The following is a 16,760-nucleotide window of genomic DNA, read 5'->3' on the forward strand; positions in this document are numbered from 1 at the left end:
TTTAACACCTCATCCAACTTATTAGAGGGGGAAACCCCCTCCCGTACCACCGATATTTGCCTAATGATTCCTGTATTCAGTGTTCTTTCATCATCCATGCTTGTGAATTAAAACATCAGTGCCTAATGGCCTTGTAATTAAGTCAATCCATCTTGGGGAGAATATATGGGGAACTGGTGGAGGCCATGTGAGTCTGACTGGCTGGGTTCATATCACTGCTCTGGCTCCGCTACAGAACCCTGGCCTGCTTCTGCACCTCCATAATGTCCATGCCAAGAGCACCTGAGAGGATTAAATCAAATAATGAACTCAGCACAGTGGCTGGCACAGCAGTTCTCAAAATGATTTGTGATTAATATATGATTCCAAGGTTGCATAACTTCCTCTTCTTAGCTCCATGATATCTATGTCCCTTTATAATTTTCAATGGCAAGTTCATTTAGGGCAGGAGTCATGCATTCTAAATCTCTGATATTATCTATTCAATTTAGTGGATTTTTGCATTTCCTAGTTACACCACTGAGAGTCCCCAAAAAGAATGCACATATCCAGCTTAAACACACACACACACACACAATCAACTTGAAATAGGTAATGTCATGTTTTCTGTTTAAAACACTAAAATTTCTTATAGAGGATTTTAGAAAATACAATTTGTATCTTTGCAAATAACCTGTGTTCTCAACTCTCCTCTTGACAACAGGACAGTGAACATATATTTCATATATTTCAAAAACAAAGCTGCCGAAACTGGTTTGGCTCACTGGATAGAGCATCGGCCCGCAGACTGAAAGGTCCCAGGTTAGATTCCAGTCAAGGGCATGTACCTTGGTTGTGGGCATATCCCCAGTGGGGGGGTGTACAGGAAGCAGCTGATCGATGTTTCTCTCTCATCGATGTTGCTAACTCTCTATCCTTCTCCCCCCCTCTCTATAAAATATCAATAATATATATATATATATATATATATATATTTTTTTTTTTTTTTTTTTAAAAAGCTGTATAGCCTTTCACACAAATGCACAAACACACATCCGGGACTAGGAGAGAAAGCATCAGTAGCAGGTGTAAGATATGCTACTCAGGCAGATTATTTCACTCCAATGAGTATGGGACCCTCATAAACAGAGGGCAGGTACTACAGGGCTTACCTCAGCCCTAGTGGATGGCTAAAATAATCCTTGTGAAGTACTGAGCACCAGGCTTGGTTTATGATGAGATTAATGAACATCATCTCACTGTGGGGTCAAGTATAATGGTGCCAAGTGAGCTGTTTTATATTCGCCTGGCTCTGGATTTCACCTGCTCCCAGTGAATAGATTTTTCATCAGCCCTACATCGTACCATACAGGGGAAGAAAAGAAGAAGGAGCCTAGAAAATCCTACATTAATCAGGGGAATTCAAATGTTGTGGCAGACCAGTCATCCTGAACGATGGGTGCAGTGCATTTCACTCGGCGTTTCATACTGATGGCACCTGTCAAAATAAGCAGCAATGCTGCAGGTAAGTGCAGGAGACCCCCATTAGAACAAGAAATGAGACCAAGATCAGGTTCTCACCAGCCATCCCAGGGGACTCACTGCACATCAATACTTATGGGTCAAGAGGAGAAGCGTCACCTTTAAGCAGAAAGATTATCTGGTTAAAAAATAAAAAGGAAGCTTTATTTCTTCAGTGAATAAAGATCATTATATGAGGTCTCAAATAGGTGTGTTTTATGGATTTTGGGCAGGATTCATTTTATTAAAATATATATTTTATGGATTTAAGAGAGAAAGGGGAGAGAGAGAAATATCAACAGTGAGAGAGAATCATGGAATGGCTGCCCACTGCACACCCCTACTGGGAAATGAGCACACAACTCGGGCATTTATCCTGCGAACCCTGACCTTCTGGTTCATAGGTTGACACTCAACCACTGAGGCACACCAGCCAGGGGGCAGGCGGCAGGATTCATTCTTGATTAAAAAAGAGTAACAGTAAAATTTCAAGGCACTTACCTGGAAGTATTGATTACAAACAGGTTGCCTTAAAATATATGAACAACATGTAAACCCTTTTAAAAGTCAACTTTCCTATTTGGAGTCTGTACATTTAATTTATTGCACATCCTAATATGCTTTTCCACATATGTACAGGTGGAAAAGCATATTAGGATGTACAGAGGAGAGGATTACTTCTCATGTAGGCATAAGGCAGCCAAGTATGTGGGAAAGGCAGGGTTAGAGTGAACTTGCTATGTAGTCCTTGATATAAAATGTATTGTATAAAATTTTTCATTCTAATGCTATATATATGTCAATTTTAATTAATATTTAGAATGATTTTCTCTAAAATTATTTGTTTTTCTCACAAAAATTTATGAATTTGATGTTCTAGTCAGATTTTGGCCAAATTTGGCCATTGGATCTACACCACTGAGAAGCCCTGGAGAGAATGTGTGTACACTATTTGAGAAGTACAGTTTAAACAATTATGAAGTATTTTGTTCATCTTAACAAATATTTCCATTTTAGACCCAGATACATGGTAAACAAGTTCAAAATTATAAAGGGACATAGATACCATGGAGCTAAGGAGAGGGAGTTATGCAACCTTGGAATCATATAATAAAGTTCATAAAAGGAATACAAAAGCTTCTTTGAAAATCAGTGACGGATGATCACATTTTCACTAAAACTGGCATATCAGTTTTTCTCCAAGAGGAGTACCATCTGGCTGGATGCGATTATTGTATGTATCAGTCATTGTCTTACTGTCATTCATAAGGTCAAGTTTCCTAAAAGTATCAAGTCTCAGCATCCCTTCCTGTTAGAGAGAACATCACAGATTGCCCACGGCTCCCTAATACCTTCCTTCCACTCAGCTTCTCCACTGTTAAAATAACCCTAATTTTACTCAGATGTTCACTCTTCTTCAGCATTATTGAAGGTGACATTCCGGGCCCCAATTCAAAGGTGACACTGATGAGTCACAGGTAATCAGTGCGTTGGCATCAGTGTGGTGACATGTATTAACCCTGGGTTAGGCACCTGTCGCATGTTGTCTTGGTGGTGGGGAAAAGCTGCTCTTCAGGCCTCTCTCCTGAACAGGGAAGCATGTGGCCTCAGCAGTCATTAGCACTCATCTTGAGGCCATAAGGATAGTGAGGCTGCACTAACCAGTTTGGCTCAGTGGATAGAGCATTGGCTTTAGGACTTAAGGATCGCAGGTTCGATTCCAGTCAAGGGCATGTATCTTGGTTGCAGGCACATCCCCAGTGGGAGGTGTGCAGGAGGCAGCTGATGGATGTTTCTCTCTCATCAATGTTTCTAACTCTCTATCCCTCTCCCTTCCTCTCTGTAAAAAATCAATTTAAAAATACATATAAAGGAATAGTGAGGCTGAGGAAGCTGCCAATGCCTAGAGAGGCAGAGTGATAGAATCTGGGCCTTTGGCAACATCATTGAATGGATGGATGTACCAAGCTTTGAAACCCACTGTGTCTGCAAAATAAATTTTGTTCTTGAATAACAAGATTTGAGTGAGGAAGTTGGTCTAGAACGTTTCAGTCAAAAGGATTCCCCTTGTTTCACTGGAGAGAGATTGCACAAGACTTACAAGATCTTCATTTTTAAAAAATTGATTTTAGAGAGAGGAAGGGAGTGAGGGGAGAGAGAGAGAGATGTGCTAGAAACATGGATGGGCCTCCTGTACTCACCCTGGCCAGGGATGAGCCCACACCCCTGGGATGTGCCCTGACCAGAAATCAAACCTGCAACCTTTCAGTGCACAAGACAAGACTCCAACAAATTGAGACACCACCAGCCAGAGCAGGTCTGAATTTATTTAAGAGACCCCCCCACACATGTAGGGTTGGAAGTTTGGATGTGGTGAGGTAGTATATGGTACTTCCAATGCTCCAAACTGCCATTTCATTATAATTGAAAAGTATCATCTAAAATCAACTATGCTCTGCAGATGTGAAGTTACATTCAGGCAAAAAATATAATTTTGATATCTAGAAAAGTGACCACGTTTTAGTATTATTTCTTCATAACAAGCAAAGGCATTAGGTGTAACATCTTCTGCCTTTGACTGGGTAATCTAAATATGTATATGTGGCCCTCAAATTAATAATTATGCTATAAAATTCATGTAAAACCTTTGTTTGATTTCATTTGAATTGCTGCGTTCTTACAAAATTTTATGTAAGAATATTTAGTTAGCAGTTCACATACAATCTTAATCTATTTAAAGAAGTACGGAAAAAAACAATTCCTTGTAAATATCATTAGAATGTTGGAAGCATTAAACTACTTAAACATGTAACAATTACTTTGTTCCGAAAATACACACATTCATCATCAAATAAAACACAAGCACAAGACCACTTTAAAACTGAACAGCATAAATATATGCTGTTACTTTAAAAGGCTCTGGCCTGCTCTTGTATTCTGAACCAAATTTTATGCTGATCGAAAATCTGAAATAAATTACTAGAGAACAGAATTCCACAATGATCACCAACTAATGTGTTAGTATTTAGCTTCCCGTTACTGGATTCAATTTCAACCAAACATAAAGCTTGCATTAAAGTAACAACTATTGGAAACATTAAACACAGAGCACGTGAACTGTGATGAAATGATCAAGTAGCAGTTTATTACACCCACCGGACTCCCATAGAACAAGGGAAGTTAAACAGGGCAGAGAAGTAAGAGCCTTAATATTATCTAACACACTAACGTAATCTCTACCCATGATAAAGGAAACATCAGTAACTCTCCTGATGAAATCAAGGGCAAGAACTCATAGTTGATCATCCATCAGGCTTCCAAAGCATCTTGTAGCATGGCCTTGATCATAATGAACTGTAATTGATTACTTGCCTGTTGTTTTCATTGGGTTAACTCCTTAAAATGAAGAAGTGTCTTTTATCTTTGTATTTATGTGTAGAGTGATATGTCTGGCACAAAGTACATGCTCAATAAATGAATGAAAAATGAGTAAATAAAAATTCAGGATTGTACAGAATCACTAAAGCTGTTGTCCATGGTAAGCCTATTTATCGTCCTTCCCTGCTTTATATGATTTGTACTTTCCAAATGAGATTACCTCTGGGATTTTCAATCAGGCTTCCAGGAGCTCATGAGTAACCACAAGGGTGATTATAGTCTGCTCAATACGTCAAAAAATCTTTCAGAAGCTACATACACACTCTCAACTAAGTATCCCATTGCTGACTACATATCCTGTAGCTTTGCTTTAGGCTGTGATTGAATCAATGGAGCATAGTAAAATCAACCCATGCTGCCCAGAAGTCCTGATTGATAGTTACATACATCGGCAATTTTCAACCTTTTTCATCTCATGGCAAACATAAACTAACATACCAACAATATATTTTTATCAACATGATAAAAAATAGGTATAATTTTGATTTGATTTACCAAAAAAAAATAGTAATTGCCTACCCTTTTTTCTCTGAAGTGACTTTAAAAAAAAATCAAGTGCCTATGCATGTATACAAGGATTTCTGGTAATCAATTAGATGCAACCTTATTATGAGATGTAACCAATAAAAGAAATTTTATTATCCGATATATATATATATATATATATATATATATATATATATATATATATATACACACACACACACACACACACACAGGGCATTTACACACTGGGTGCCTATTGTTTTGTTGGCTGTTTTAATCATACTTTTTATTTGACAATCTAAGTGGAAGAGGTCAGTTCCTGGGACTAAATAGTTATGTATTGAATGTTTTAAACATTCCTGTGGCACATGGGTTAAAAATCCCTGCCATATATTATTAATTCAAAATGGACAACAAATGAGTCATTTCTTAGTTAATACAGTTTTGTAAGCAATAATATTTTAATACATGGGATCCATGTAGTGGGAGAAGATAATAAAAAGAGTCTGTAGTGATAAAGAGACTTGAAAGCATTGGCTTATTATTCAAGTCAGCAAGGAGTTTGCCAATAGGTATGAAACAATGCATAAAATAGAATAACTTAGTACCCCTTTTATTTGAAAACTTTATATTCTATGATTTCATATATTATATTTTAAAGTTTTCTGTCTTAGATCCCATACCCATGTTGTTGCTCTCTGGTTATATCCCACCCAACACTGCTAATTATTACTGTTTTTGAAGACACCAAGAGGAAGCCTTGGAGAGGTAGACGAATGAGTGCATCTATTTGTCTGTAACAAACTATTAAATAAAGTCTTGTTATCTGTATGGGTATACACATTTACAAGCAAACTGAGAAAAAAAATCCCAGTGTTTTCATTGTGCGTAAATTTTGTAGACCAATTAGCATGAAATGCAATTTGCACTAATTTATTGGGGACAAAGGGAGCATGAAATTATCTTTACTTGTTAATTTATCATTTTATAGTAAATTGCTCATATTGAGTATTTTTCCCAGTGGTAATAATACCCCCTTCTCATAGGGAGACAATATAGACAATAACATCATGCACTTTCTCTTTAAAGTACCATTTTATATTGCATTTCAAAAATAGTTAAAAAAAATGAGGACAGCTTGTACCCACATTACTCATTAGATCTCTCTCTCTTTCTAGTATGACATCATCTCTGTAGTCGTCTTGTAAATTACCATTCATTTGCTTCTGACCTCAAATGACTGTGCTAGACTCATTACCTAGGCAGAGCAATTGAGATTTGGAGAGATTTATGTTGCACCTGAGTTTCCTAACATTCAAACCCTGAGTGGATCCACGGGGTAAAAATGTTCCGAATGAAGAACAATAACTTGAACACATATAAATTTATTGCCTGCAAACATTATCTAGACTTCTCCTTTTAGTACTCCCACCCCCCAAAAAAGTCTCCACCAGTTGATTCCTGTTGTGTTGCAAGATATTGTGGAAGGAACACTCAGCTACCCATGAGGAGTACTTTACTGGTAATGAAAGACTTGGGCTGCAATTTAGCTCCATTGTACCTGGAAAAAGGCAGACACAACCCTGCTTTTTTTATTTAACAAACAAAACATAACTTTATTTATCAAGGCCAACCTTATACTACGGTGCTAGGAAGAAGTAGCATATATTCCCTACATAGATTTTTATCAAGCTTTTATAGGCCTGGTGCAAGAATTCATGCATGGGTGGGGTTTCTTGGCCTGGTTGTCATTGACGTTTCTGGCTCTCTATCTCTCTCCCTTCCTCTCTGTAAAAATCAATAAAATATATTTTTAAAAAAAGAAATATCAATGATGAGAGAGAATCATTGATTGGCTGCCTCCTGCATGCTCTACACTGGGGATCAAGCCTGCAATCTGGGCATGTGCCCTGACTGGGAATCAAAGAGTGACCTCCTGGTTCATAGGTTGATGCTCAACCCCTGAGCCATGCTGGCTGGGCATTATTGTCCATTTTTCAGCAAATGTGAAGGTAAGATATCTATTGAACTAAGTATTATATGTTACTAAATATTATTTTTATGCCAAATAATTAAATAAAATTAAAATGGTAGAAAATGCTATCACCCTGCTTTTAACTTAGGTTACTGACTTCATATACACAGCAGGCAGGCAAAATTGCAGAATGCCTGCTGTTCTCAGAGCCCCATTCTAGCAGCAATAACCACGTACAAGTTGACATGACAGGTGAAAGGTCATTGGAAGAGCATCTAATCCAGCAGTAGCCTACCTGTAGGCCAACTAGCAAGGACAACAAGTTATATGAGAAAGAGAATTCCTTCCACCAGAGCTTGAACTTGAGATCAGAGAATCAAGTTAGGAGATAGTGGGGACAGAAGGGGGAAAAAGATACACAAGAAAGAGCACAGGCACACATGAGTAACTGACTCACGTTGCTGAAAGATTCTGATGCTGAGAAAATAGGGAGGTAAATGGAGCTCATGCTGCTGCGAATTTGGGGCAAATGTGAAAGCAGCATATAGCTCGCTCTCTTGAAGTCCAACAGCATGGCGGTTTCTCTTTTTCCCATGAAACCCAGGTTAACCATGGTCCCTAGATTCTGATGCACTATGGAGTGGTCGGCAAACTGAGGCTTAAGAGCCACATGAGGCTCTTTGGCCCCTTGAGTGTGGCTCTTCCACAAAATACCACGGCCTGGACAAGTCTGTTTTGAAGAAGTGGCATTAGAAGAAGTTTAAGTTTTAAAAATTTGTCTTTCAAAAGAAATTTCAACCATTGTACTGTTGATATTTGGCTCTGCTGACTAATGAGTTTGCCTACCACTGCACTAAGGTCATAGGGTCATGTTTATTATATTTTTTTATTTCTATCCAACATTATTTCTCATAGAACACCTCCCAACATTTAATAAAAGGACTTAATGTTGCTATCACCCAAAGGAATCTTATGGGGATGAATACCCATCAAATAAATTTTGAACACTTTATGGTAGATAAAGCTGTCTTGCTTTAGGACAAGAAGGGATATGTAAAATTGCTTTTTTCTTTTTTGTTTTCTTTTTTGGGTCATACAAGGCTATTTTGATTCTCTGACTTCATTACCTTTTATATTATCTGAGACATTTACTAGTTTATTGTATAAGAGAAATAAAATCTATTTTTGGAGATAGCCGAGTACAAAAGTGACTAGGATAAAAAATTAGGTCTGCATATGTCACAGTAAAATTTAAATAGAACACAAAAAATCAAATCAAATGAGGACTTTGATAATAGGTTTAGGAATCAGCCCAGAAAATTCAGAATTTACAAACAAACAAGTTCCCGATCCTTGCCCTAATGTTTTATTTCACTTAAAGATGTTTCTAAAAGTGGTACTTTTGTGTTTCTTAGAAAGTTTGGTCATCTCTCGTCCTTTCTTTGGTATCTCCCTGTCTGAAGACGTGAAAAGAATTGAACTATTTTTCAAAATCTCTTAAAGCCTTTCTCTGTAGGATTGTTTTTCTAATCCTAAAGTGAGAAGCCCTTGGAAAGTAGGTTGGACACACCAAGTGGTCGGCAAACTCACTAGTCAACAGAGCAGTTTGCTGACCGCTGCCCTATGGTACACACCCATAAAGACTAACCCCGTCCCCGTTTTCTATTGCCTACACATCGCCATCAGCATCTCTTGTCTTATTGCAGGATGAGATCTGATGTTCACACCAGGCTGAGATTTAAGATTAAAACAGTAAGACCCTCTAAACTACAAATGTTACTCACACCCCTGCCCTCTCTCTGGTATCTAATATTCTGCCATTTGAACTCTCTCATTCCTTTAAGTCATTGTACACTGTTTCTGATAGAATATCAAGTGCCAGGAGCAGGAATACAATGGATTAAATCCTTGGGGTTATAACACAATACCAAGTGAGTTGTAGACACCCTTGATCTGGTGTGAGGTTTGAGATACTGTTTAGAGAAGGCAAGACAAGGTGGAGAGGACCCTGAGGTGTCTGTCAGATGTAAGCAGGAGCCCCATGTGGAGGCGAGAAAAGGATATGAAAATAAAGCAAGCTTTACCTCTGTCTGCTCTGCCTGTGTCCCACACAGGATGAGAAAAATAACTTTCTGTTGCTTTTACAATATTAGATCTCAAAAGAATAACCTCGCTTCCTCTTTCTAATGCAATACAATGAAGACAGACATTTAAGAAAATACTCATTGAAACATGTAGCTGCCCCCCCCCTTTTTTTTTAAACCAAATGATATCTATACTGTATAAAATCCTTTGAAATATCTCTCTCTTAGTTAGCTTTTTCTAACTGCTTTTACTCACTTAATTGACTTCAAGGCAACTTAAACATTGGACGATGTATTTGAGACAACGCACTGTGATTGTAAAATATAAGTACTTTATGGAAATTTGGTTTTCCACCAAATTCATGGAACAGAGAGAGATTCTTTGGATGAATGGATATTTTGAATTAGCTAATGGAAAAAAGGTCCTGAGGTGATTTTTTTTAAAAAATCACCAACCTACGTGCAGGTCTTTGTGAGATATAGAGTCAATTATGGGAAAATTTGGTTTTCAACATTTTTAACATGAATAAGATATTACCCCCACCACCCCATCAGACTGTCTTATTCACCACTTTTTGGGCATTTTTTAAATGTGACCTCAGACTCTCACCATGGTTTTCTATTGACTATAATAGCATTGAATTTTTTTCAAAGGAAATTCTTTAGCTACTTTTCCAAACATGTCAATGCATAAAGTTAGGTTTTATCTGAAGTTAGATAGCTTTAATGAAAAGATAAGATATGTATTGGTTTGTCTCAAAAGTGATTGGTTTAAGCAATTTCTTTTTCTAGTAGAGTGTTATGGCTGGCTCATGACCTGAAAGAGACTTGAAAATTCAAATTTAAATGGCTTTGAGTCTTTGCATATTCATGTATGTTTATTTAAAATGCATTATTATGCTATCAAGTAATTTGCAATGAAATAAACATTTGGAAATTTGTAGACATGCAAACTGAATGAAAATACAATCTTATCATAGATTGAACCGAGAAAAGGGAGATGATTTTAAAGATTAAGTGATTAGAATGTGTTTAATAGTCAAAAGGCTGCTCCTCAGTTAAGTGCAATAAATTCTCAGAAAACTTCTTAAAACACATGGTTGAGAGTTATAAACATGTAAGAGTAGTTCAAGCTCTCAGTAGAGAATATGAGAAAGGGGTAAGTTTCTTTCCTTAGAATTTCTTATATAAAAATGACTGGAAATAGCAAAATGAAGACTAATATTAAAGCTAAGGCTAAGTCAATGGGTAGTTTTCCTAAGATTGGCCTACAAAATTGGGATAAAGTGAGCTCTGCTAACAGAGGCTTTTATCCCCTTTGAAAGTAAGTAAAGCATTTCCACATACTGCTGATGTAAGTTTAAGTTGGTATAACCTCTTTGTCAGATAAAAGCCTTAAAAATGTGATAACTTCTTGACTCAGCAAGACTTCTAGTAATTTATACTCACAGATGACAAAAAAATCACACAGCAAGAATATTATTCACAACTTTTTAAACTAATAAAAAACTAGAAAAATATTCCAAATGTTCAACAATACGATATTAAACCATGGTGCATTCATCACAGGTACTTCTATATAGCCCTTAGAATGATGATTCAGAATATTCAATTACATGGGAAGAAATTATATACTGTAGATGAAGAAGAAATCATCTTATAAAGCCATACATGCTATATGGTCCTATTACATGGAAATGAGCATAGACACAAATATACATATAAATATAGAAAAAAGGTTGAAAGGGTGTACACCAAAATGTTTACAGCGGCCGTCCATAGGTAGTAGTGTCTCATGAGATTTTTATTTATTTTTCCTTCTATTTTCTGAATTTTGTACAATGAGTGTTAATGCTTTTCTAATAAAACTTTGAATTACTTAATAAATATAAAAAAGTCAGAAAAAAGCTGGAGAATTGCAAAATATGCTGCAAATTACTGCTTTCTCCAATAAACTTTTTTTTTTAGATGAACTAAGCTTTATTTATCTTTCCTTTCTCTGTAACATATAAGCACTTTCACACTTTCTGATGGACCCTTCTGGAGGACAATCTGAAAATAGGCAGCTCTCCTGGTATAGACTGTGGACTACATGATGTCTCAAAACCATGAGTCCAACTTATATTTGGCCACTCATAGCAAGTACTTCATGTACTCAATTCACTCATGCTTTTTGAGAGTGAAGGATGACAAATAAATGGGATATTTTCCCATTAATTTCTAGAGAGAGGGAAAGGCAGAGAGAAATATGGGTTGGTTGCCTCCTGCAGAAGCCCTGACTAGGGCCCAGGCTGGGGAGGAACCTGCAATCCGGAATCTGGGGCAAATTATATTTCTTATATATTTCAAGATTAAGGCTTCTAGATGGGTTTTAATATATATATATATATATATATATATATATATATTGATTTCAGAGAGAAAGGGGAAGAGAGAGAGAGAGAAACATCAACGATGAGAGAGAGTCATTATTGACTGGCTATCTCCTGCATGCACCACACTGGAGATCAAGCCTGCACCCTGGATGTTCCCTGGACTAGAACTAAACCTGAGACGCTTCAGTTCATAAGCTGACGTTCTATCCACTAAACCAAACCTGGGCTGGAGGTTTTATATAGAAACTGGAATTTAAATATTAAACTGTGTGAAAGTTTAAGGCTTCTTATAGGAACTACATCCCCCTAATTCAGTGAATAGAATCATGTGCCAAAGAAACAGATATATATTACTCAGGACTTTCAAAACATGGCCTATTGGAGAAAGATAAATATTACATGATCTCACTCATTTGTGAACTATAATAACAACATAAACTGATGAACAAAAATAGATTCAGAGAGAGAGAGAAGCATCGAACAGACCGCCAAACTTCAGAGGGAAGGCAGGTTTGGTGGAGGGTGGGAGTAGTTTAAGAGGTCAACCAAAGGACTTGTATGCATGCATATAAGCATAATCAATGGATACAGACACTAGGGCGGGGTGAGGACATGTGCAGGGGGTGGCCAGGGAGAGGTCAATGGGGGAAAAGGATATATATCTATAATACTTTAAGCAATAAAGAATTTTTTAAAAAGATGTAATACTTTAAGCAATAAAGAATTTTTTAAAAAGAAAAGAAATAGATACAGAATTTTAAAAAGGAAAAACAAAAACAAAACAAAACATGGCCTATTATTACGATATAAAGCTGGTCATTTCTCAAGGCAATCATATTCCATTTTTTTAAAAAAAAATTCCAATTATTCTCCAGGACAAACTTAGCATTATCCTAGATATCCTTTGCGCAAATCATTTTACAAAAGAGGAGCAGAAACCAAATTCTGTACTCTGTGAAATATTTCAACCTCAGGTCATATTTCTGAGTGTACATCCTAATTGAATCGTAGCAGCACTAATTAGGTATCCTGAAAATCTCCGAGGTGTGTCTGAACCGACAAAGTTGGGTGGAAGGTAATGACAACTTCTTACAATTAGGAAGATTCTGCACTACTCAATTACCTTGAGTGGCAATACTTTATGTAAGGATCTCATCATACATAACCCAAGCAGGTGCTGCCAGGGGAGGATGTGGGCGCTGGCTGATGACCCCTGATCCCTAGCTCATAGACATCTGTGACTTGTATCCATTTCCTATCAAACTCTGCCTTGGTGTGACTAAGTACTGTTCTAGAAACCCTGCGGGATTGCATTGCATTGCATTGCATATAAGCTTAACCATTTGTTTTGGCTAAATCTGGACAACCAATGCCCCAGAGTTTCCTTCTATTCTTCTCCATCCTCAACACCACCTTGCTTTTTGCCCACAAAGTGCAAAAGATTATACGTTTGTTTGCTTTATGATGTTGGAAGCAAATGTTGTCTTTATCAGGAGAATGACAAGTTAAGCTTCTGTGTCAGTATGGCTACACTGGCAGTAGCTGCAGAAAACACTATGTGGGATTTTGAGGTTGAGGGCTTAGTGAAAATGGAGGCCAACGTCACTTAGCAGTGTGTGCCCAGGCAGCCTGAGGAGTTTCCTCTTTGTCCAACTGCAAAACAGCCAGCTCTGGTTCTGCATCAGAATTTAATATAATTTGGCCACAAACTTTTAATTTGATTGCACAGTAATTTCTCTCTGATTGGATTTTAATATTCTAACAATATTCCTTTCCACTTTATTTTAAATATATCTCTTCTACATTATGGATTAAATATGGGGAAATCTAACCACCATTTACAGCATCATTTCAGTGGAAAATGCATTTGAAATTTCAAGTAACTGACTTAAAAAAAAAAATAAAAAGGAATCTAATCCATAAACAAAGGACTGCACCCACTCTTTTTTATAACCAGCCATAGTTCTAGGCAAAAACTACCCTCTCAATTATGTTGGAGAACATTGAATTAAGTCGAACTTGGATGTTCCTTTAAAAAAAAGAAAAAAAAAAAAAAAAAAAAAAGGCGTCTTAGCTGATTTGGCTCAATGGATAGAGCATGGGCCTGTGGACTGAAGGGCCCCAGGTTCAATTCTGGCCAAGGGCACATGCCTGGGTTGTGGGATTGCTGCCTCCTGCATGCCCAGTTGGGGGCATGCAGGAGGCAGCAATCAATGATTCTCTCTCATCATTGATGTTTCTATCTCTCTCCCACTCTCTTCCTCTCTAAAATCAATAATATATATATGTATTTTAAAAGGTGATATTTCTATAGTTCTAAGGATGTTTATTTATTCAAATTTTGTTATTCCAATTACAAGCAGTATCAGATCAAATCCTGACTTTTAGACAGTACCCAAGAGTTTATTCTGTACCTAAAAGCCACTCTAAAATCTATTTTTTAAAATACATTTTATTGATTTTTTACAGAGAGGGAGAGGGATAGAGAGCCAGAAACATCAATGAGAGGGAAACATCAGATCAGCGGCCTCTTGTATACCCCCCACTGGGGATGTGCCTGCAACCAAGGCACATGTCCCTGACCAGAATCAAACCCGGAACCCTTCAGTCTGCAGGCCGATGCTCTATCCACTGAGCCAAACTGGTTTTGGCGTGAAATCTAGTTTTAATGTACTGGCTTGGTTTTCCTTTTAGTGACATACTAGGCCATACGTATCAACATCTATCATGAAAGCACCCAAAACCAAAAGACTATTTTTCAAGGTTAATATTACAAGGTTAAACAGCAACTTTTCAATTCATGTCAAACTAGGGACTCTGCAATCTGTGTGTAAATATTTCAATTTTAATAATTCACCTGCATGTTGTATAAAAATTGCTTTTGTTAAGAAAATTTTCTCAAATCATAGCAGCCCTAGTTCCTATTCCTATTACCATGATTTAGTAAGGTATAATCTTAGATATTGGGGGAGAAAAAAAATAATGCTTAGAGTTCTAAAAATTGTGAGATTCTTACCTCAGCGAGATTTTTTTGTTTTTTTGTTTGTTTGTTTGTTTTGTTTTGTTTTGGTGCCAAATGTAGTTTGTTAGATAGAGAAGTGATCAGATTTTATGTGGTGTACACTAGTAGAGGTTTAGTTGTTTGTTGTTGTTGTTTTTTTAAGGGCACAAGAGATAAGGAAATTAAGTCAAATTTTTGTCACAAGAGGTGGATGATTCATCTTCTAATAGATTATAAAAACACTATTCTTAACACACATGTGTGTACTGTGCACTTCCAAAGGCAGCTGCTACTCTAGAAACAAGAGAAAGGGGACTGATTTCCATTCTCTGACAGCGCTCTCCATTTTCAGTTCTTGGTTCTTTCTCAGGAAAGCAGAGGAGAGTCCAAAAAAGTGTTCCTGCTTCTGTGTTGGAGGTTTGGACACTTTACAAAGCGCCTTTGGGCAGAAAGGATCTTAAGAAACTGTCCAGTTCAAAGCTACTTAATGAGGCTCATAACTATCAAGAAAGGCATTCACTAGAGATTTGTTAGAACTTAGGTTCTTGGGTCCATCTCAGATCTACTGAAACAGAAATCAGAAATGATGGAGGTGAGGCCAAGAATGTGTTCTGCTTCTATAACCTTGAAGCCCAATAAAATCTGAGAACTACTGTGTACTCCCTAACCTTCCCTCCTGCTTTTATGAGAAGTTTCCCATGAATTCCAAATGCTCTCCCAGGGTAGCCAGTTTAAATTTGTAAGCCCAGATCAGACTGACTTGTTGTTCTGCAGAGATTATGGGAATAATTTCTGTAATGTCTCTGAATGAAAAATAATATAATGACAGTATACGGATATGTGATACTTATTTTAAAAAGTTGTTATTTTTAATTTTTATTCATTCAATGTCTATTATAGCAACAGAAATGATTCAGCAATTGAGAAAAATAACAGATAAAAATAACTTTTTGGTAAAGAGAGCTATTTGGAATTTCCCCAGGGATTTTGGTTAAAAATGTTGAAGAAAATGTTTTCATACAGATATCTAAGAATTACATAAAATTTTTGACAGCTTGAATAAATAGCTGAGTATTTTGATAAATAATATTTTAGAAACACTGAAAAAAATCAGTTTTATTCTTAGATTCCAAGGCCTGGGAAATCTCTTTTTATACAACATGACAAAAATAACAGAACAAAATTATATAAAGATGGCAAACACAATAAAAAAAAAAAAAGCTTACAAGCTACAGAGTACTGATGAAGAAAAATATTGCAGATCTAGACAGAGGTTTTAAATTGGAACAGATTAAGAAAACTATCAGGAAACATGTTTTGCTAACTCTAAGTGTGTGTGTGTGTGTGTGTGTGTGTGTGTGTGTGTGTATTTAGCTTAACAGAAAAGGCAAATGTCCAGTTATAATGTCTGTATAAGTCTTCTCTTAAATCAACTCTCAGGCACTATTGCCCAACTCGCCTCTACTGAGGGCCACTTTTAGTCACCAGGTTTTTGTAGGATCTGGTTGAATTCTGATCCCTTATTGGTTCTGTGAAAGCAAAACCTTGTTGTCCTTTCCTTCTTTATCTTCTTCTGGCCAATGCAGCAGATTTCAGGAATGTATGGGAGTTCAGAGAAGACTTAACAAGATAAAAGTTGGTCCTCATAACTAGTTAGCTGTGTTGGGGACAAGGAAGCAAAAGCTGGGCTTGGCAGAAAAGAGGCGATGGAAGCGAAGAAGCAAGGAGACTGCTGAAGCACAGAGGTATGGGGAGGTTCTGAAATTAGGTGTTTTTACTCTAGGCTTCATAAGTTACTGATCTATTCATTCATTCATTAATTCATTAACTCACTCATTTATTGTTAGTAAATATTTACTGAGTGGCTACTATGTTTCAAGCATAATCTCTTCCCTCATATG

The 16,760-nt window shown here is 36.9% G+C and overlaps 1 protein-coding gene and 1 pseudogene across 3 annotated transcripts in view; one reads left to right on the top strand and one right to left on the bottom strand.

The window, feature by feature from the left end:
• The window catches only part of PRKG1 (protein kinase cGMP-dependent 1), a 1,113,305-nt gene that overhangs the window by 709,401 nt on the left and 387,144 nt on the right, over nucleotides 1-16,760 (bottom strand). The window lies entirely within an intron of this gene.
• The window catches only part of LOC311632651 (ferritin heavy chain-like), a 158,934-nt pseudogene continuing 143,608 nt past the window's right edge, over nucleotides 1,435-16,760 (top strand). The window contains exon 1 of the transcript in view: nucleotides 1,435-1,504. The product of the transcript in view is annotated as a ferritin heavy chain-like (transcript). The remainder of the gene's footprint in view (nucleotides 1,505-16,760) is intronic.

Source organism: Pipistrellus hanaki (assembly GCF_964339955.1).
Source record: "Pipistrellus hanaki genome assembly, chromosome: 14".
NCBI classification, from domain to species: Eukaryota; Metazoa; Chordata; class Mammalia; order Chiroptera; family Vespertilionidae; genus Pipistrellus; species Pipistrellus hanaki.